Raw genomic sequence first — 23,527 nt, 5'->3', positions numbered from 1 at the left:
GAGGATTTGTCCGCAGATTGGGACTGGCCGGTCTATGATTTACCTGATCATGGCTTCTTGGCATTCCAAGAAGACCTGAACGACTTTCCCTTTTCTTTGCGACCCGGAAGTACGGAAAAGCCGCTTATGAGCAGTGAAGGAATGCCCCCCGTCTGACGTGGCACCTTGCCTTTAGAGGACTAAGAAGAGTACTTTTCCCCCCAGAAGGCCTTTGATCAACTCGTCCAGAGAGGATCTAAACAACCTCTCCCCCAAATAGGGAAGATCTGTCAAAGCCTTTTTGGAAGCCTGGTCCGCAGACCAGCTTTTCAACTCCATGCGTCCAATCGCAATCCCCACTGCCGACACTCTGGCCACTAGGGGAGCCGCTCCAGGGACGCATCACACATGAACAGCAGGGCTTGAGCCATCTGGTTCATTAATTCCAGCACTGCTGGGGGGAGCTGCTCAGCTACCAAGTTACCTCTTAGTAACTTTGCCCATTCAGTAACCGTCTGACACCATGACATTCACAAATATTGGTTTTAAAATGGAACTCGCAAGCACATGCAGATGGCGGGATAGAGACTCCCCTTGTCTATGCACAGGGTGCGTGAAGGACGGGAATTCTTCCACCGGAACCACAGTAGACCTATTCAGCCTGGAAACCGGGTGATCTACCTTAGGTGGCACAGTCCACCTAGAGGAAACTACATCTGCAAAAGGATAACGGCGTTTAAAGCGCTTAGACACCATTAGCATGTGCTTGATGCGCCGCCATTTATCATTGACAATTTTGTCAAAAAGTTCCGGACAAGGGAACACCTTGCCCTAATTTGCAGGATTTACAGGGAGCCAAAAGACATCTGCGAACCAGACGCTGTAGATTATCTGACAATTTTAAAGTTAACATGAAACTATAAGTGCTTCCACCAATGCACATTCCCACGTGGCGGCGGATGAGGACAGGTCCTCTTCACCATCAGAATGCAAAGCCACGACCCCTCAGGGTGGGGAGCATCTGCGGCGGCCAAATCTGCCTGCGAATCTGAGGAAACTACCGTGGGAGGCGAAGGCAGAGGGCGTTTGCGGCTAGCAACGCTTTTACATACAAAATCTACCTTAGACACAAGGCTTTCCAAGACTGCTGTAAAGGCAGACAGGGGCTGCGACCCAGAAGATTCCACAGCCACTCCTAGTGAGTCTGTAGGTGAAATAGCACCCTGGGATCCATATTACACTGATATGAAAAAAATGCAGTGTTCACTTTAAAAGTTGCAAAATTGCGATCACATTGCTAACTTAGCAGTATACCTAGACCCAATACAATACAAGCCAATAGAGTGTGTGTCTAAAACCTATAAGGGACTCCAGAAAAGGTTACCAGACCGCTCAGGAGACTGCCAGCAGGTTATTGTGAAAGTAAAACATTCCTTCACAGGAAATGACAAGCACAGCCTGTCATTGATAGAGGTTTATGTTATATGCCGTTTGCCTGTGCAGCTATTGGGGACTAAAAGAAAATGGCCGCCCCATGCATTCCTATGGGGAACTAAAAAAATGGCTGCCCATGCATTTCAATGGGATAATAAAAAGTATGAATCTACAGCAAAATGGCAGCCCCCATGGAGCACCATGTGGTCTCTCAGACCCAGACAAGAGGCATCAAAGGGTCCCCACCAGGACAAGGCCACCCCCGAAGAAAAAAATTGTGCCGCCGTGGCCACAATAGCCCCCCCCCCCAAGGTAGGACCTGCTATGGGTAGGGGAAAAGACTTGAGGGGGTAGGCCCAGTATTCCAGAGGCCACAGGAACCGAGTCACAAAATAAAAAAAATCCCTTTTTAGCAGAGGCTGAATTCCCAGCAGGGAACTAGGTCCTATTCCTAAACTAGACAGAAACAAACTAGATGCTGTAGCAGAGTGTGTGGGGTTATGCCTGCATGGACAGCCCCCATAGGCATGGCAACATTTTTTCCTGCCTAGTGTCCTATTCCTGATTAGAGGAGCAAAACCCAATGGTTAAAAGAAGATATGGAGCTGTGTCTGTCGATGAACGATAGAGATATTTGGGCTAACTTTACTGTTTAGTTCTTTTTTTTAATTCAGTGAAGTGCATTTTTTTTAGAAACAAATTAAGTCTGAAAGACCGCTGTGCAAATACCACGTGACAGAAAATTTTGCAATGACCACCATAATATTCTCCAAAGTCTTTGCTAAACAAATATAGATGTTTGGGGGTTCTAAGTAATTTTCTAGCAAAAAATACTGATATTAACTTGTAAACAACATGTGTCAGAAATAGGCTTGGTCCTTAAGTGGTTAACAAGTGGATGATGATGAAAAGATCTTGAAGTGAAGCTATAGGTCTCTAAAAATAACGCCCAGACACCTGATAATGAAGAAACACACAGCCTAGATTTAAAAGAAACAATTTTCTTCTGCCTTGTAGAAAACAAGCACTGACTGAATTTCAACTTTAACCAGCCATAGATGGATTGAATCTTGGCTGATTCAGCAGGGAACGACCAAGATTAGATCCATCTATGGGCAGGCTTGTTGTACCCAAGTCGACTTGAGTACAACCCGCCTGCCGGATTTTTTACATGCAATTACTGCAGGTGGCTATAGCCACTAGCACTAATCGTGTTCTGCATGAGGGATAGGCTCCCTGGGGCAGAACACAATAGCTTGAGGATTTCCCCATCAACACTGTTTAAGAGGGAAACAAATGATTTCTTTCCTTCCACCCGTGCTAGAAGGAAAGAAAATCTAATAAACTCTGACTTGCTTAACCACTTGCCGACTGCTCACAGTAATCCTATTGGGGCAGTGCGGCTCTCCTGGGTCCAGCAATGCAGACCTACGTCACGGGAGCTCATGTGATTCCGGTGGCGCGCGCCGCCGCTGTGTTTAGCTGCAGCGAGAGTAAGGCTGAGGGAGGAGAGGCGGCGATTGCCACCTCCCTTCGCCGATTGTCGTGGAAACGGTGAGACGACCGCCTGCTTCTGTAAACAAAGCAGGCGTAGCTTCTCAGTGACAGACAGGAGGGGATCACAGGATTCAGCATAGCTGAACCTGAGATTTCTGTCTGTGTCACAGAACCCCCCCCCCCCAACCCGGCAGTAAGCATGAGGCATACATTTAACCCCTTGATCACCAACAGTGTTAACCCCTTCCCTGCCAGTGTCATTATTACAGTAACAGTGCATATTGTTAGCACTGATTACTGTAGTAAAGTCACTGGTCCCCCCAAAAGTGTCAAAAATATCAGTTAGGGGCTCTATCTGTCCGCCGCAATGTAGCAGTCCCGCAAAAAATCGCCATTACTAGTAAAAAAAAAAAATAATAATAAAAATGACAAATCTTTCCAGTAGTTAGTAAGCGCGAAAACTTTTGCTCAAACCAATCAAAATACACATTGCGATTTTTTTTACCAAAAATATAATTTAATATGGGTAAAGCGTTGCACGACCGTGCAATTGTCCGTTAAAGTAACTTAGTGCCGAATCGCAAAATAGGGCCTGGTCAGGAGGGGGGTAAAATCTTGCAGTCTTAAAGTGGTTAAGAAAGAGAGGACCTTAGCATCCAACAAGTTCTATGTAGAATCAAAGAAAACAGAATTTTTGTAAAATCTTACCTGTAAAATTCCTTTCTCTGAGTCCTCCGACAGTCGCCGCCATCTTCATATTCGTCACAATAGGGGTATTAGACTTTGCTCCGTAGGAGTAGCTAGGCAACAGAATATGTTAATATTAAAGCTTTTAACATATCCCACCCCCAGGGGGTGGTCCCCTCAGTCAATACCCTCCTACTTCCTGTATCCATACCTCAGTTTCAGTGGAATAGCAGTAGAGTATACAACCAAACCCCAAAGAGGGGCGGGGACGGCGACTGTCGGAGGACTCAGAGAAAGGAATTTTACAGGTAAGATTTTACCAAAATTCCGTTTTCTCTTACGTCCTCCGACAGTCGCCGCCATCTTCATATTCGTCACAATGGGGACGTCCCAAAGCAGTGCAAACATGAGGGGTGGGAAACGAAGCCGCGCCTAAGGCAACGCAGTCTCCACATCAACGAAAGGAACCTTACCAAAGGAAGGAAACCAGCTGAGCAACATGAGAAAAAACTTGCTCAACAGGAGCAATAACCCAGGAGAAAAACAAATAACCTAGGGATAAAAATATATCCCAAACAGCCAAGGAGCCCAAAACAAGGGGCTCTAAGGAACCGCCGCACTAAGAACTTTGCGGCCAAAGGAAGCATTTGCCGATGCCTGAACATCCACTCTGTAGAATTTTGTGAAGGTGTGCACGGTCGACCAAGTCGCCGCCTTACACACCTGGGCCACAGAAGCCCCATGACGACAGGCCCAAGATGTACACAGAACTGGTAGAGTGCGCCTTCACAGGCACAGGGGGAACTTTCCCCTTCAAAGCATAGGCCTGTTCAATGGTCTGTCTGATCCATTTGGCGTTGGTAGAAGCCGACGCCGCCATGCCCTTCCGAGGGCCCTCTGAAAGGACAAACAAAGAATCCGACTTGCGGAAAGATTCAGTCGATTTCAGGTAAACCCTAATCGCCCGAACAACATCCAAGGAATGCAACTCCACCTCCTTCGGATGTTTAGGCTTCGCGCAGAGCGAAGGCAAGACAATGTCCTCATTGAGGTGAAAATCCGAAACCCTCTTCGGAAGAATAGAAGGGTTAGGTCGCAAGACCACCTTATCCAGGTGATTGACCAGATACGGAGACTTGCAGGACAAAGCTGCCAGCTCCGACACTCTGCGAGCCGAAGTGATCGCCACCAAAAAGGCGACCTTCTTGGACAACATAGACAACGAGATCTAACTGATCTGTTCAAAAGGAGCATGTTGTAACACGGACAGAACAAGATTCAAGTCCCAAGGAGGCAGCGGTTCCCTCCTAGGAGGGACCAGATGTCGCACCCCTTGAACAAAAGTACTAACCAAGGAGTTAGACGCCACAGGACGTTGAAAAAGAACGGCCAGCACAGACACCTGACCCTTGACCGTAGCCAGCGCCAAACGCTGGTCGACACCCGTTTGAAGGAAGGATAACACCCTAGACACCGAGTATGTGCGAGGTGAAAACCCCCTGGACTCACAGCAGGCAAAATAGGCCTTCCAAGTACGGTAATAGACCTTCCCCGAGGAAGATTTCCTCGTGATGATCAAAGTGTGAATGACCTCAGGGGAGAGACCCCTATCCTTCAGGACCTCGGTTTCAACAGCCAGGCCGTCAAAGCCAGCGACTGTAAAGCAGGATGGAATATCGGCCCTTGAGACAGGAGATCTTCTCGAAGAGGCAGACGCCACGGAACGTCGACCACCAGATTCACGAGGTCTGCGTACCAGGACCGGCGAGGCCAGTCCGGCGCCACAAGAATCACTGTGTGTGGTTCCGAGTTCAACCTGCGAAGGAACCTGGACAGCAATTGAATCGGTGGAAACGCATACATCAGTCGGTACTGATGCCACGGAGCTACCAACGCGTCTGACGCGTCTGCCCGAGGATCGCGCGTCCTTGCCACGAACCTTTTTACCTTGTTGTTCAGACGAGACGCGAACAGGTCTACCTCCGGAAGACCCCACTTCGCGCACAACATCTGGAAGACATCCGGGTGGAGGGACCATTCCCCCTGGTCCCGGGTCTGGCGGCTCAGATAATCCGCCTGCCAGTTCTCCACCCCCGGAATGTGGACCGCCGATATCGCCGGGACGTGTGTCTTGGCCCAAGACAGAATGTCGGCCACTTCCCGAGCCGCTCGGGCACTCCTGGTGCCCCCATGGTGATTGATGTAAGCCACCGCCGTGGCATTGTCCGTCTGCACCCGAACCGGACAGCCTTGCAGCCTGACCGTCCAACGTCGAAGGCAGAGAATTATTGCACGCAACTCCAGAATGTTGATCGGAAGGGAGGATTCCTCCTCCGACCAAGTTCCCTGGGCGGACAGAACTCCCAGAACACCACCCCAGCCCGATAGGCTGGCATCCGTGGTGATCACCGTCCACGAAAGAGGACGAAAAGACTTGCCCCCCGACACCGCGGGGGACTGGAGCCACCACAGAAGATCCCTTCTGGTGCGATAGCTCAACGAAATCTGGAGATCCAGAGATTGCGGTCGCCCGTCCCACCTGGACAGGATCCCCGCTTGGAGTCCCCGCGTGTGAAACTGGGCGAAGGGAATCGCCTCGAAAGCCGAGACCATCAAACCCAGACACCGCATGCACGTCTGGAGGGACGAGCACGGAGCGTCCCTGAGGGACCCGACTTCCACCTGAAGAGTCCTGAGTTTGTCGTCCGGTAGGAAGACCTTCGCCTGGACCAGGATCATTCCCAGGTAGGGAAGACAAACCGATGGACACAGCGTCGACTTTGGATAATTTATTATCCAACCAAACTCCTGTAGAATCTGCATCGTGACGGACAGGTCCTTCTCCAGACCCTGGCTGGTCGCAGACCGAACCAGAATATCGTCCAGATACCCCAGGACAGAGATGCCCTGGGCTCTCAACAAAGCCAGAACCGGTGCAAGCACCTTGGTGAATACCCGTGGAGCTGAAGCGAGACCAAAAGGTAACGCCACAAATTGGTAGTGATCCTCCGCAATGGCGAATCGAAGGTACCTCTGGTGACCCTCGAAAATCGGGATGTGAAGGTACGCATCCTTTAAGTCGATGGAAGCCATGAATTCCCCCGGAACCAGGGCAGCCACCACCGACCGCAGGGATTCCATGCGGAACTTGCGAACCCGCACAAAGCGGTTCAGAGCCTTTAAGTCCAGAATTGGACGTACCTTGCCCTCCTTCCTGGGCACGGTGAACAGATTGGAATAGAACCCCCGAAATCTGTCCCGATGAGGCACCGGAACCACCACCCCCTGAGCCCTCAGGTCCCGCACCGCTAGGTGCAGATCCCGCAAACGCTCCGGAGACAGTTGAAGATTTGAGGGAAAAAATCTGCTCTCCGGCCGAGAGAGAAACTCGATCTTGTATCCAGATCGAACAATTTCCTGAACCCACCTGTCCCGAACACAGGCCAGCCAGGGCTGAAGAAAACTGAGCAAGCGTCCCCCCCACCCCAGAACTGGGTGAGGGCGCCCCTTCAGGCCGCATTGTTATGGGCAGCGGATCCGGACTGGCCGACTTCTGCTTACCTGACCACGGCTTCTTTTGGGAGCCTTGACCTTTGAACGGCTTGCCCTTATAGTGCGACCGAAAGGCACGAAAGGATCCCTGAGAGGGCCGAAAGGAAGCATGCTTCTTACCAGGAGCCGCCTTAGCCTTGTGGGATTGGGGCAAGAGCGTGCTCTTACCACCCGTGATCCCCTTTATCAGTGTATCCAAGGATTCTCCAAAATGGCGAGATCCATCATAGGGCCGATTGGCTAAGGTCTTGCGCGAAGATTGGTCCACAGACCAACACTTCAACCAAACTAGGCGGCGAGACAATACCGCCACGCTGTGTACGCGTGCAGCCAACGGTACTATATCCAAGTCCGCATCACACAAATACATGACACCCTGATGGATTTGATCCACCATATCCAATATCGCCGGTGAGGCAGAATCAGCCACCAGGACGCGTCTAAGCACCTGCGTCCAACTCGCGACAGCCTGGGCTGCCATAAGAGAAGCAAATATAGCTTTTAGCATAGACCCCGTAATAGAATAAGTATGACGGGCAAGAGACTCCAGCCTCCTGTCCGTGGCATCCCGGAATACCGGGGCATCCTCTGCAGGAATCGCAGTGGACTTATTCAAAACCGATATCGTGTGATCCACCGGAGGCGGTACACACCAACGCTCATCAATAGCGGGCGTGAAAGGATAACGCAGCTTCAACCTACTTGGCACAGCAAAAGGCTTGCGTATATTGCGCCATTGTTCCTTAACAGCGCGCTGAAAATCATCCGTGCAGGGAAAAACCTGTGATGTCTTGCGTCTTTTCTGCGTCCCATAAGCTGCCAGGGCAGCAGGAGGACATGGTTCATCCTGCAAACGCAGTGTTTGTTTGATAGAAGCAACCAATTCATCCATGAGTGCAAGCTCTTCAGACGAGCCAGGGGGAGAATCATCCACCCCTTCAACCTCAGCCTCCACCTCGGACCCCACAAGATCCAGGGAGGAACGGGACCCCGATAAGGAGACCCCAGCCATAGCAGACCCATCACCATCACCCTCTGAATCAGAAGCAATTGAAACTCTGGGCCGTTTTGTGGATTGAGCAGCCACAAGCATCTGCACCTGAGCAGCAAGGTTAGCCACAATCTCAGCCAAATCCCCCCCCTGGGGGGGAAACAGCAGTCCCCTGGCCTCCCACCAAAGTGGTAGGAAATTTGCTCTCCTGAGAATCCATTGCCCCCAAAAAATATGCTGGAGAATAAAGGGTTAACTGCCCCTTTAACAAGCGCGGCGAGCGCAGCCCACCGCACACACACACTAGCACAAGTAGACCCCCACAGGAATAAAAGCTCAACTCAGGCAAGGATATAGGGATAGCGAGGATAAAAACCTGGAGAGACCACTGCTGCTGCCTCGATCGGTGCGCCCAGGGAAAAGGAAGTGATGTAACTCAGGGCGCTCTATTAAAGCCTATGGAAGGCTACAAGAAAATGGCCGGCTGCAGTGTGAACATGCGGCCGGGGCGAGCGCTGCCAAAATGGCGCTGTTTGGCGCCGAAAACGCCGCTCCTCCACCACAGTGAGGACCGCTGAAAAACACTACAGTACAGTAAAACATGGCGGACCGCCGCAGCGGTCGCTGTAATGTGCCCCAACACGATACAATCATGCCCCACAGCACACAGCCTGCCACACAGTCACAGTCTGACACAGAATAGTGCAGCACAGCCCACCTCCTTGCAGCCCACAGAATGCAGCCAGACAGACAGGGAGCTTAACAGTGTGAACAGAGGTAGGGTTACACAGTCCCAGACTGACACCCCCCAAACAGACAGGTTCCCACACAGATCCACTTACCTCCTAGATGGCGTAGGGAACACGCACAGGCGAACAAGCCACTGCACATGTGACAGGGAGAGTCGCATCCAGGACGCAGAAAAAACTGGGGTTAAGAAACCGCACAGCGTCCAGTGAGGTAGCCACCTCACCATAGCATCCCTGCAGCGAACAGGGATGGGTCGTTCGTTGTGCCAGGAGCATTACCTGACTGAACGCTCGAAGGCAGGCTGGAAAGCCACTGACCCACAACCTGCAACCAGGGGGATCAGCCCGAGACCCAGCCCGCACGAATCCTCTTCATCAGAAGAACTAACTAATGCTGACAAAAACAACAGCTAAGTAAGGAGAGAGAAAAAAACTCAAACACAAATCAAAAAAAGAAGAGAAAGGCTGAGACAAAATGCCCCAGCATAGAGACATCCAGCTACTCCTGACAAGCTAGACATTGAAACTGAGGTATGGATACAGGAAGTAGGAGGGTATTGACTGAGGGGACCACCCCCTGGGGGTGGGATATGTTAAAAGCTTTAATATTAACATATTCTGTTGCCTAGCTACTCCTACGGAGCAAAGTCTAATACCCCCATTGTGACGAATATGAAGATGGCGGCGACTGTCGGAGGACGTGAGAGAAATAGGATTTTTGTCTTAACGTAAAATCCTTTTCTCTGATGTTCATTGACAGACTCTATTTGACCACTGGGTTATGCTGCCCCCTACATGAGGACACTAGGCAGGAAAAAGCTTTACCACGCCTATGGGGCAGTCCCAGGAGGTATACGCCAACTTCCTACTATAGGCCAGCAGTTGTGTTGCAAGCAGTGTAAGAAGAAAAATAACCCAACTCAATAGAGGTGTGGGTGCTGTGTCTGTTAATGAACATCAAAGAAAAGGATATTAAGGTAAAACAAAAAGAAATCGGAATTTTTGTAAAATCTTACCGTAAAATTCCTTTCTCTGAGTACTCCGACAGTCGCCGCCCATTCACACAGTCTTCACTTATGGGGTATTGACTTCATCTCCACAGGAGTTTCTAGGCATAAGACTTGTAAAAGAACAATAAATCTACATAGTCACACCCATGGGGGCTGTCCTAGTCCAATGCCCCCCTGCAATAGCCATCCCAATTCAGTTTGGTCATAAGCAGTGAAAGTGTATAAAAAAGACCCCAAAAAGAGGGGCGGGGGCGGCGACTGTCGGAGGACTCAGAGAAAGGAATTTTACGGTAAGATTTTACAAAAATTCAGTTTTCTCTTACGTCCTCCGACAGTCGCCGCCCATTCACACAGTCTTCACTTATGAGGATGTCCCAAAGCAGTGTAGACATGAGGGGTGGGCAACGCAACTGCCAGAAAAGCAACGCAGTACCCACATCAGAGAAAGGTACCTTACAAGAAGGTAATCTTCTGGGTAGGGCTGAAACAACTAATCGATTAATCGACAACTAATCGATTATGAAAATAGTTGTCAACTATTTTCGTAATCGATTAATCGGTCAGCCGATTAGTTGTCCTGCATTCAGAATGCATTATTTGTTTACATATCAGAAAATACAGTGCAACGCACATACAGCTCAGTACACCATCCATACATGTATATAGATGGCAGAGAACTTGTGAATGTGTGAGGAGCAATGCCCCATGGCAAATGTAATCCTGGGCAAGAGAAGGAACCAATTGATTCTAAAAGCAGGAGGTTTTTTTTAACCTTGCTATAGGAACACTCTATACAGTACTATACTTTGCTGCTTCCTATAGGGGCACCTTGAAGGCAGGAGGGGCCAGAAGTGCAGTGGGGGGGGGGGGGCAGAAGAGGAGAATCAGTGCTGCTCTGTGCAAAATCATTACCCAGAGAGGGTAAGTATGACAAGATTGTTGTTAAAGCAGAGTTCTGGGCACAGAAATCATTTTTCCACAAACATACCCCCGGGAAAGTCAGGGCTAGTACATTCCACAATGGCTAGCCTCTGATCTGTCCCGGTTCGCACTTACCTTTTAGAAGAAATACTTACTTATAAAATTTCTTCCACAGCGTTTCCATCTCTCTTGTGGGCAGCTGAAGCCGGCGCGGTCCTCTTCGGCGTCTTCTTCTCCCAGAATGCGCCTGCACTGGCCCCTCTCGTCACTTCTGGTGCGGCACCGCATTCCTCCACAGCTTCTGGGCATGCCCAGAAGCTGTTTAGCAGGGGAATGCGGCGTCGCCCCGGAAGTGACGAGCGGGGCCGGTGCCGTCGCATTGATTCCTGGGAGCGATGACGTTCAGCTCCCAGGAATCAGTGCAAGCCAGGAAGTGACGGCGGAGCCGCGGCGCTGAGGGAGGAAGTGAAGACTAGGTGAGTATATTCGATCTTCAATTACAAGGTGAGTAAATAAAAAAAAAAACCTAACTATCCAATTCCTTTTCAGGTGAAGGGGAACAAGCGGACGGGCACAAAAAAAAAATATTGATTTTGTGCCCGGAACTCCGCTTTAAAAAGAAAAAATCCAACGTTTACAATCACTTACAGCCCCCGTTCACACTGGGGCGACCTGTCAGGCGGCCTGGTCGCCGTAGGTCGTCTTCCATAGAGAAGCTGCGGACCCGTTCTAATAGGAGCGACACAAGTCGCTCCGACTTAGAAAAAGGGTCCAGAGCTTCTTTGGGGCGACCCGGAGCGACCTGCATAGACTTCAATGTTATGAAGTCCATGCCGGCCGCTCCGAGGTCGCGGTGCGAGCAGCGCGCCGCAACCTGTGAGGTCGTCCCGGGAAGTCGGATCGCCCCAATGTAAACTGGGCCTAAGGGCTCTGTGCAGGGAAGATCAGCATCTGGACCCAGAGAGGTGGAGGCCGATAGACTAGAGGTGATATCAGGCATTACAATTACATATAAAGTAAAACTTTACTAGTATTGTGCATTTAAAATTATTATATCTATAAAAAAAAGAAAAGTCTCAGCTTTTAGTACTACTTTAATATAAAATCGTTATTTTGCCCCCTCCACCCTTCATATAGCTTCATGTTTGACTCCCAGTTAAAATATCCTGCATATCCGATTTCTGGGCATATTTTTTTTATATACATACACATCATACAAGATATAATAATATTTGCATCTATATTTGTACAAAAATGATTTGTATAATTGTTGAATGGACGAGTGTTTGAAAATTCCACTTACATTTTAACATTAAATTTTAAAATAAATATAACTTCTGAGCAAAAACCACATACACTATTTGAAGATTCGTTTGATCGAGAAGTTTTCTATTCTGCTCCTTCAAATTTTCTGGTCACTGTGGTTGACAATGAACACCGAATAGACCCCACTAATGGTTAGAAAAATTGGATAAATGTTGTTTTCTAAAAAAATTTGAGTTTGTGTATGGCCAGCATAGGTGACAGCAGGTGCAGGGAGCTTGTTTTAAGCTACCTGTCTATTAATAAGGGAGTCTATCATGAATATTATATACCAATCCAGTCTGACAATTTGCAAAACAGTGTTTTAGGTCTTTTAAAAATATCGATCTCGGAGTCTGATATGTACCACAATTAAACCTCCTAATAATACCTATATCTGTCTCAGAGTGGATTAAATATCCAACTAGATAGCTAGATATTTATATTTACCACTGCATATAGATATTCAAGAATATTAACTAATATTATACACCAACCTTTTTTTGAGGTTTTTATCCGATTAGTCGATTAATCGAAACAATAATCGGCCAAATAATTGATTATGAAAATAATCGTTAGTTGCAGCCCTACTTCTGGGCAACAAAAATATGGCTCAACATGAGCAACAACCCAGGAAAACAAATACCGGTAACCAAGGGGAAAAACAACCCCAACAGCCAGGGACCCGTACAAAACCAGGGTGCCCTTTGGAACGGCCGCACAGAGAACTTTGCGGCCAAAGGAGGCATCAGCTGATGCCAGAACATCAAGTTTGGAGAACTTTGAGAAAGTGTGCACCGACGACCAAGTCGCAGCCTTGCACACCTGAGCCACCGAAGCCTGATGCCGATAGGCCCAGGACGTACTCACCGACCTGGTAGAGTGCGCCCTGACAGGGAAGGGAGGAACCCGTTCCCGCAACGAATAGGCCTGTACAATGGTCTGTCTGATATATTTGGCAATGGTTGCTGCAGATGCAGCCATACCCTTCGAGGTCCCTCAGGAAGGACAAATCTAGAATCCGATTTTCGAAAGGATTCAGTCGACGACAGGTAAACCCTGATCGCCCGGACAACATCCAAGGAATGCAAGGCAACCTCTTTTGCATGCTTAGGATTCGCACAAAGCGAAGGCAAAACAATGTCCTCATTCAGGTGGAACTCCGAAACCACCTTTGGCAAAAAGGACGGATTAGGTGGCAAGACCACCTTATCCCTATGAACCACCAGGTACGGGGAGCGGCAAGACAACGCCGCCAACTCCGACACTGCGAGCAGAAGTGATCGCTACCAGGAACACAACCTTCTTAGATAGCATGGCTAACGAAAGGTCCCTGATATTTTCAAAAGGGGAACGCTGCAACACGGACAGAACCAAGTTCAAGTCCCATGGAGGTAAGGGCTCCCTCCGAGGAGGAGCCAGGTGACGCACACCTTGAATAAAGTTGTGAATCAAGGAATTAGACGCCACAGGGCGCTGAAAAAGAACAGCCAGTGCAGAGACCTGGCCCTTAATCGTGGCCAACGCAAGGCGCTGGTCCACACCAGTCTGGAGGAAAGCCGACACTCTCGCCACCAAGTAGGAACATGGAGAAAAACCCCTGGACTCACACCAGGCAAAAACTGAATTTTTGTAAAATCTTACCTGTAAAATTCCTTTCTCTGAGTCCTCCGACAGTCGCCGCCTCCTCTAAGTCATCACTGTTGGGTATTGTCCTCTGCTCCGCAGGAGTAGCTAGGCATATAGACTTAGGTCAAAACAAAAGGCATTTGCATATACACACCCCTGGGGGCTGTCCCATCTGGTCAATACCCCCCTGCAGTGATCACTCCCAACTCAGTTTGGTAGCATAGCAGTAGGTAAAAAGAACCCCAAAAGAGGGGCGGGGCGGCGACTGTCGGAGGACTCAGAGAAAGGAATTTTACAGGTAAGATTTTACAAAAATTCTGTTTTCTCTTACGTCCTCCGACAGTCGCCGCCTCCTCTAAGTCATCACTGTTGGGATGCCCAAAGGCAGTATAGACATGAGGGGTGGGAGACGCAACCGTAGAAAAGGCAACGCAGTACCCACATCAGAGAAAGGAATCTTACATGCACCGTAAGAGAACCCACTGGGCAACAGAAAAAACAATGCTCAACCGGAGCAACAGCCCAGGAAAGCAAATACCAACAGCCAGGGACCCAAAAAAAAACTCAAGGGTCCTTCAAGGCAGATGCCAGAACATCTACTTTGTGGAAATTTAAAAAGGTGTGCACCGACGACCAAGTCGCAGCCTTGCACACCTGGGCCACCGAGGCCCGATGCCAAAAGGCCCAGGACATTCTCAAAGATCTGGTAGAGTGCGCCTTAACAGGGAAGGGTGGAACCCGTTCCTTCAAGGCATAAGCCTGCTAAATGGTCTGTCTGATCCATTTAGCAATTGTTGCTGCAGACGCAGCCATGCCCTTCCGAGATCCCTCAGGAAGGACAAAAAGGGAATCCGTCTTACGAAAGGATTCCGTAGACAACAGGTAAACCCTGATCGCCCTGACAACATCCAAGGCAATCTCCTTAGGATGCTTGGGCTTCGTACAAAGCGAAGGTAGGACAACGTCCTCATTAAGGTGGAACTCAGAGATCACCTTAGGAAGAAAGGACGGGGGAGGTCGCAAAACCACCTTATCCTTAGTGAATTATCAAGTAAGGAGAGCGGCAAGACAACGCCGCCAGCTCCGACACTCTGCAAGCCGAAGTGATCGCCACTAAAAAAGCGATCTTTTTAACAGCAGAGGCAACGATATCTCCCGGATGTTTTCAAAGGGTGCACGCTGTAACACGGACAGAACCAAGTTCAAGTCCCATGGAGGTAAAGGCTCCTTCCTGGGAGGAGCCAAATGTCGCACACCTTGAATAAAGGTGCGAATCAAGGAATGAGACGCCACAGGGCGTTGGAAAAGGATAGCCAGTGCAGACATCTGGCTTAATCGTGGCCAGCTCCAGGCGCTGGTCCACCCCAGACTGGAGGAGAGCCAACACTTTTGAAACAGAGTACGAGCGAGGGGAAAACCCCCTGGACTCACACCAAGCAAAATAGGCCTTCTAGGTACGGTAATAGATCTTACCCGAGGAGATTTTCCTAGACATTATAAGAGTAGGGATAACCTCAGGGGAGAGACCCCTGTCCCTCAGGACCTGGGTCTCAACAGCCAGGCCGTCAAAGCCAGCGACTGTAAAGCAGGATGGAAGATCGGTCCCTGAGACAGAAGATCTTCCCGCATTGGCAGTCGCCACGGAGGCGCCACTGCCAGGTGAACAACGTCCTCGTACCAGGACCGGCGAGGCCAGTCCGGCGCCACCAGAATCACAAGGTGCGGTTCCGAGGTTAACCTGCGGAGAAACCTGGACAGCAACTGAATCGGAGGAAAGGCATACATGAGACGATACTGATGCCAAGGGGCCACTAACGCATCCGAGGCGTCCGCCAGCGGATCTCGCATTCTTGCCACAAACCTTTCCATCTTTCGGTTTAGCCGAGATGCAAACCGATCCACGTCTGGGGATCCCCACTTCGCACACAGTATTTAAAAGACCTCCGGGTGTAGGGACCATTCTCCCTGGTCCAGGGTCTGGCGGCTCAGATAGTCGGCCTGCCAATTCTCCACACCCGGAATGTGAACTGCTGAGATCGCCGGGACATGAGTCTCGGCCCAAAACAGAATGTCGGTCACCTCCCGGGCCGCCCGAGCACTCCTGGTGCCCCCTTGGTGGTTGATGTAAGCCACCGCGTTAGCATTATCCGTCTGTACCCGGACAGGATGACCCCGAAATCAGTACGACCACTGGAAGAGACAGAGTATTATCGCTCGCAATTCCAGTACATCGGGAGGGAGGATTCCTCCTCCGACCAAGTGCCCTGGGCAGACAGGTTGCCCAGGACCCCACCCCAGCCCGACAGGCTGGCATCCGTAGTAATCACCGTCCACACCAACGGACGGAAGGACTTGCCCTCCGCCACCGACGGGGACTGGAGCCACCACAGAAGAGCCAATCTGGTCTGACGACTCAATGAGACACTCAAATCCAGAGACTGAGGCAGTCTGTCCCACCTGGCCAGGATCTCCGCCTGGAGAGACTGCGTGTGAAACTGAGCAAAGGGTATCGCCTCGAAGGCCGACACCATTAACCCCAGGACCCGCATACAGGTCCTGAGTGACGAGGACGGATTGTCCCTGAGGGACCTGAGCTCGTCCTGCAAGGTCCGGAGCTTTTCCTCCGGCAAAAACACCTTTGCCTGAGCAGAGTCCAGAATCATCCCCAGATAGGGAAGACGAACCGATGGTGACGTCGATTTACGAACGTTGATGGTCCGTCCGAACTCCTGGAGCGACTGCACCGTGGTGGACAGATAGTGTAATAGGTCCTGGCTGGCACGTGATCTCAGTAATAGATCGTCCAGGTAACCCAAGACTGCAATGCCCTGTGCCCTCAGCAGGCCCAGAACCGGCGCCAACACTTTGGTAAAAACCCTTGGTGCCGAAGCGAGACCCGAAAGGTAACGCCACAAACTGGTAGTGGTCCTCTGCGATAGCAAACCGAAGGTACCGCTGATGACCCTCGAAAATGGGGATGTGCAGGTACGCATCTTTGAGATCTATCGAGGCCAGGAATTCTCCTGGGTTTAGGGAGGCCACCACCGAGCCTCCATACGGAACTTCCGAACGCGCACAAATCAGTTAAGTGCTTTCAGGTCCAGAATAGGACGCACTTTGCCCTCCTTTCTGGGCACAGTGAACAGATTTGAATAAAATCCCCAAAATCTGTCCAGATGAGGCACCGGGACAATCACCCCCTGAGTAAAAAGGTCCTGTACCGCTTGGTGCAGGTCCTGCAGACGCCCCGGAGGCAAATGAAGATTTGAGGGAAAGAATCTGTCCGCCGGCCGGGAAAGGAATTCGATCTTGTACCCCGATCGAATGATTTCCTGAACCCACCTGTCCGATATCCGGAGCAGCCAAGGTTGGAGGAAACCGCACAAACGTCCCCCCACCCCTGAAATGGGTGAGGGCGCCCCTTCATGCAGAGGCGGACTGACCCGCCGAGCCGGCATTGCCTGACTTCTGCTTACCCGCCCAGAGCGATTTCTGGCTGCCCTGGGCCTTGAAGGGTTTGCCCTTGGATTGGTTCCGAAAGGCACGAAAGGACCCCTGAGTGGATCTAAGCGATGAACCCTGCTTGGCTCGAAAGGGCTTGTTCTTCGGGGTCTGGGGCAGCAAAGTGCTCTTGCCCCCCGTGACACCTTTCACCAGGGTATCCAACGCCTCGCCAAAAAGGCGAGAGCCAGCATAGGGAAAATCAGCAACTGTTTTCCACGAGGACTGGTCAGCCGACCAGCTCTTTAGCCATATCAGTCGCCGGTTAAGTACCGAGACACTAGAGAGGCGTGCTACTAAGGGGGCCTCATTTAAGGCCGCATCACACAGATACATGATTCCCTGGTGGATTTGATCCACCATTTCCAGCCGGGCAGGCGGAACATCATCAGACACGAGGTTGCTCCTAAGCACCTTAGTCCAATCAGCCACCGCCTGAGTCACCAAAACGGACACGAAAATGGGCCTGAGCAACGAGCCCGCCACCGTATAGGAATGGCGGGCTATTGACTCCAACCGCCGGTCCGTGGGAACCCGGAAAACCGGGGTATCCTCAGAAGGAACCACCTGTGGAGGCACACACCATCGTGATTCCGTAGCCGGTGCAAAGGGATAAAGCAATTTGAACCGACTAGGCACCAGGAATGGACGTTTTAACGTGCTCCACATTTCATTAACCGGTTGCCGACTGCTCACAGTATATTTACTGCGGCAGTCAGCCCCGGCCAGGCAGAGTGACGTAGGTCTACGTCGCTCGCCTGTCACTCCTTTTAGAGCCAATAGCGGGTGAGCGCGCGCCCGCTGAGGCGCGTGCCCGCTGAGGCGCGTGCCCGCCTCGGCTCATTCACAGAGGAGTGCGGGCATGTGACCGGCGGACCCGATGTCCGCCGCTCACACTACGATCGCCGGTACAGCGGGAGAAAGACAGAGCGGCTTATGTAAACAAGCAGCCTGTCATTCTCCCCTGTGTAAAAATGAAGATCAGAAGGTTCTACTATGTAGAACCATTGATCTTTGTTTTTACACTAGGAGACCTGTCCCCCTACAGTTAGAATCACGCCCCTAGGACACACTTAACCCCTCCCTGTCCAATACAGTTAGCCCCTTCCCTGCCAGTGTCATTTTTGCAGTAACAGTGCATATATATAGCACTGATTACTGCAGTAATGTCACTGGTACCCCCAAAAGTGTCAAAAATGTCAGTCAAGGGTCCGATCTGTCCGCCGCAATGTCGCAAAAAAAAAATTGCAGATCGCCGCCATTACTTGTTAAAAAAATAAACACCAAAAATTACAAAAATCTTTCCCTTTGTTAGTAAACGCGATAACTTTTGTGCAAACCAATCAAAATACGCTTTTTGCGATTTTTTTTACCGAACATATGTAGCGTAAAACAATTTGGCCGAAAATGTTAAAAAATTTTGATTTTTACATTTTTTTGGGGGGGAATTTCATATAAAAAAAGTGAAAAATATTGTTATTTTTGCAAAAATTACGCTCTTTTTTTGTTTATATCGCACGATCAAAAAAAATCGCACAGGTGATCAAATACCACCAAAAGAAAGCTCTGTTTGTGGGAAAAAAAAGGACGTGAAATTAGTTTAGGTACAGCGTCACACGACCGCGCAATTGTCCGTCAAAGTCACGCAGTAAAAAAAAAAAAAAAAAAAAAAAAAAAAAAAAAAATCGCAAAAAAATCCCTGGTCAGGAAGGGGGTAAAATCTCCCCGGGCTTAAGTGGTTAACCGTGTAATAAATCTCAGCTGGGCAGGGAAAAACCTGCGCCGACTTGCGGGTCCTGTGCATCCCAAACGAGGACACAACACCCGGAGGACTGGGCTCATCCTCCAAATGTAGTGTTTCCTTAACAGAAACAATTCATCCATGGTCGCCCGCTCTTCAGGCGACCCCGGGGAGGAGGTATCAACCCCCTCCACCTCTGCCTCCCCTCAGACCCCAGCGGGTCTAAGGATGAGCGAGACCCTGAAAAGGGCACGCTCGCTGCAGCAGCCATATCACCATCTGAATCAGAGGTGAGAGATAATCTGGGCCTCTTTTTAGCAGCACGTTCAGCCATCAGCATTTCCATATTGGACACCAAAGTCGCCACTACAGCGGCCAAATCCGGTCTCTGAGGGGCCACAGGAGAACTGGGGACCCCCACCAGAGCTGGGGGGAATTTGCTGTCCTGAGAATCCATTGCCCAAGGTGACAAAACAACAGTGCAAGAAAGTTTGTACTGCCCCTTTAAGATCGATGCGGAGTGCGCAGCCCACCGCTACAGCTACAGTGACAAAGACCCCCAAACAGAAGAAGAAAAAACTGAGCCAGAAGCGACAATACATAAAGATATTGAGAGCGATAACCTGCAGAGCCCCACAGAGTGTTGCCACCGATGTCCTGCTTCAGAGGAAAAGGAAGTGCTGCTAGAGTAGGCTGAACTTATAGCCTGCATGACTCAGGGAAAATGGCTGCCCCATAGGATTGCATGGAAGGCTCCGCCTAAATGGCCGCCAGACATGTGGTCGGAACGATCGTTCTGCCACCGTAAAATGGCGGCGGATGGCGCCAAAACAGCATGTAGTATTGCCCATAGATAAGCCAAACATGCCTGCCCATACCTAAAATGGCGGACCGTGCGGATTTACCCCGCTGCAGCCGCCACGCACACAGTCTGCACCCCCAACAAGCACCAAAGTGACACAGGGAAGGGGACCCCAAAAAACATACAGCACCGCAGCGCATGCACAAGCGATCCCCGCAGGAACCACATCAGGGAGTCCCACAGGCACAGACATGGGGGACACACAGAAACACAGGACTGCCACCCCAGACAGAGGCCCCACACAGAAGTACTTACCTGTACCAGATGGCGTGGGGTGCCTCTATGAACGGAAAGCCACTGTCCTCATCTGACAGGGAGTGCCGTAAGCCAGGGACATGACACTGCAGCATCGCAGATGTGTCCTGTGAGGTAGCCACCTCACGGCTGCATCCCTGCTGCGAACAGGGATGGGTCGTTCATAGTGCCAGGACGAACCACGGCTGAACGCTCGATGGCGGGCTGGGGGTCCATCTGACCCTCTGCCCTGTAGAACCAGGGCGGTCAGTCCGAATCCCAGCACCACATGATCCATCTTCTTCCGAAGAGTCGACTAAAAACTAAAAGCTGACAAAATAAACAGCTAGTAAAGTACGAAAAAACTGACATTTTCAAAGAAAATCAAATAAAAGATTAGATAGACTGAGACTGTAGCCCCAGCACAGGGAAGCCTAACTACTCCTGACGCTAGGCAGAATGAAATTGAGTTGGGAGTGGTCACTGCAGGGGGGTATTGTCCAGAGGGGACAGCCCCCATGGGTTTGTATATGCAAATGCCTTTGTTCTTTTGACTAAGTCTTTATGCCTAGCTACTCTTCAATACTCAACAGTGATGACTTAGAGGCGGCGGCGACTGTCGGAGGGTGTAAGAGAAATAGTTCTGCTTCTGTCCGGTTTTGCCCCTGCCCCTTGTGGTCCCTGGTTGAGGGCCGCCGTCCTGGTGCGTTCCTGGGCCATCGGGACTGTACAACCCATACAGTCTGTACTTGTCAAATTTAGGATATAAGGCTGAGTGGACCACATATTTATATATGCTTTACAAGGAGTTGTGGAACAATATACCCCCTGAGGAAGACTTTATCAAGTTGAAATGCGTAGGGGTTTGGGGTCCTATGTAGAGAAGTACTCCTTGCTCTTCAAATACGTCTATGTGGTATCTGCCTCTTCTTGACATTGTACTGAGGTTTTATATAAATGTATGTTATATTTTAAATTGTTTTGAAAAGCTATATACAAGATTGTATATGAAGTTTTGACATAAAGTAATTTTTTTTATATCTATTGCCTCATACATTCTATATGGATTCAGCTACTTTTCAGGCATCACAAACATCCCCTTCCCCCGTTTCCTTGGAGAAATCCAATGTAGGGATCTCTTCCGTTTTTCAAGATTTTTCTAATGCTGGGAATATAGAAGCCATTTCTCCCTTTGTGGGCAGTTGGGCGCTCACTGTTTGCTCTGCAGTGCGGTCCAACTCCGAGTCAGTCGCTAGGTCTCATTCCACTCTTGACTGCCCTGTGGTGTCCATACCTGATGCTGACCTGTTTTTACCACTCTTTTCTCTTTTCTCTTACTTCTATTTGTCTCGCACGGTTTCCTTGTTGTTTCTCTAGGATCTTTTTAACATCTATTCTTGTCATCTTCTTGTGTCATGTACTTTTTAATTGATCCAGGGCTTGAACTCACTTTGGGTGATTTTGCAGTCGCTCCACCTCTTGCGGTTTTACCTCTCATAGTTTTAAGCTTTGCTATCCAACCCCTTGAACTCAAAGTCACTGGTAGTTTCTATCTCTCCCATTTAGTTGGTTAGAATCAACATTTAGTGCAAAACAAGGTCAGCAGTCATATTAAATAAAGGAAAAAGAGAAGTAGAATGGTGTCACCACTCTGCTGGGGAGGTCTGCGAGGATATGGTTGATGTCCGTTGGTGGGGTGGATGTTTCCAATTTAGGGGGTTTCAGAGTTCAGATGTACTCTGTTACACTTTTCCAGTTTGACTCCTTCCCCAAATAAGCTTATTTGTCTGTGAGTTACCAGGCTGTCCCCCAGTCTCAACACCAGCTCTCCTGTTACTCTCAAGAGATCTCCCAGCCCTACTGACTCTGGCGGCACCCCCCACCTTACCCCACTCGGCTTACTCTGCGCCACATGTCTGTCCAAGACTTACATTCCGGCAAACAACAAACAGCCCGGGATCGTTCGGGTGTACTAACTGACTCGCGCCTTTCGGCTTGTCGGGTCTGTGCCTCACTGCTGCGGCTGTCATGACCGGTCTTGGCGAATTGCCTAAGTCTTACTCGTACCAAGACAAAACCATTGCTGCATATCCGGATGGTAATTTAGAGCTCCTAGCGAGCCCTCCAGGCGCACACGCCATGCAGGCTCCTTCACCATCTACACCTCCTCCCTCTTCTGCATCTCACTCTTTATAGTATTTCGTCGCAGCATTGTAGGCTGTGGTGTAAAGACTGCTATGTATACAAGGGATTTCCATTGATTGATTTGCTATCCATATGTGATTAGCCACCCGAGGCTTAGCCCGAAGCGTGGTTAAGCTGTATAGTATATAGTGTGACTCAGCGTGCCGCCCTTGTCCCGGACGATGTCATCTTATGACGAGACGCGTAGGGCGGATCAACGTGCTGACGTGATTGCGCTTCTTGGATCCTGGAAGTATGGGTAGCTGTGAATAGCTGGCCGGCATGTGTATCCAATGGTCTATGTCATAAGTGCAATACTTTATATCTTTAATAAAGTTTTAAGGATATTTTACACTATGTCGAGTCTTTTATATTTTGGGGACCATCTGCGATACGGATACCTGGATGGGGACTCTGCATGCCCTAAGAGGCTCCTGTGACGTTTAAAGGCCCTGGCTGGGTTTAGAGCCACAAGTTTCACTGACCTTCCGTAGAAGGTCCTTGCAATCTGGTAAGCGACCATTTTGCCTATGGTGGAGGTATTGTCATTGGGTCATACAATTAAAGGTGGAGGATGGTGCAGATGCTGTCACAGAATCCTCTTTATCACTTCTGGGACTGTAACTTTCCACTGGTGTCTGAGTCAATATTTTTTAATGCAATTCAGTATATCTAAAAAAAAAAAAAAAAAAAAATGTACGACAATACAGCTTACAGTTCCTTAAATGTAGTGGCTGTATTAGTTGTCCTTAAGGTTTTCTTGTTTATTTTAACCTGGTGATAATGCCAGCAAGTCGGTTATATTTTAACTTCAACAGGCAAATTGGCATTTAGAAGGTTGAGACAAACCATTTACAAATGGTTACAATATTATGAATTTATTCTCTTATGTAAAAATTGTTATAACTTAACAAGAGTTTACTGGAGTCCGATTTTAAAGAAGAACTTTAACCAAAATTTAAAATGGTTAATAAATCCCCCTTGGGGACCATTTTCATGTAACATGTTTAAATCTGTTCATAGGTCACAGAGCAGCAGTTGTTTGATAGCTGGAACAGATCAGAGCTGGAAAAGGGGCATGACACACAGTGAACACAGCACCACCAGCTTATTAATGCCCACATTTTAAGCTACCGGGAAGGTGGAGCTACAGCAAGCATTGACAAAAAAAAAAAAAAAAAAGAAAAAGATACATTAATTTTATTTTTAATTTACCACACTAACTTGAACATGGATATGTGCTATGTGCACAGA

This window comes from Pelophylax lessonae (genome assembly GCF_965119305.1).
Source record: "Pelophylax lessonae genome assembly, chromosome: 2".
In the NCBI taxonomy this organism is placed as follows: Eukaryota; Metazoa; Chordata; class Amphibia; order Anura; family Ranidae; genus Pelophylax; species Pelophylax lessonae.
Note: the sequence above shows the minus strand (reverse complement) of the source record.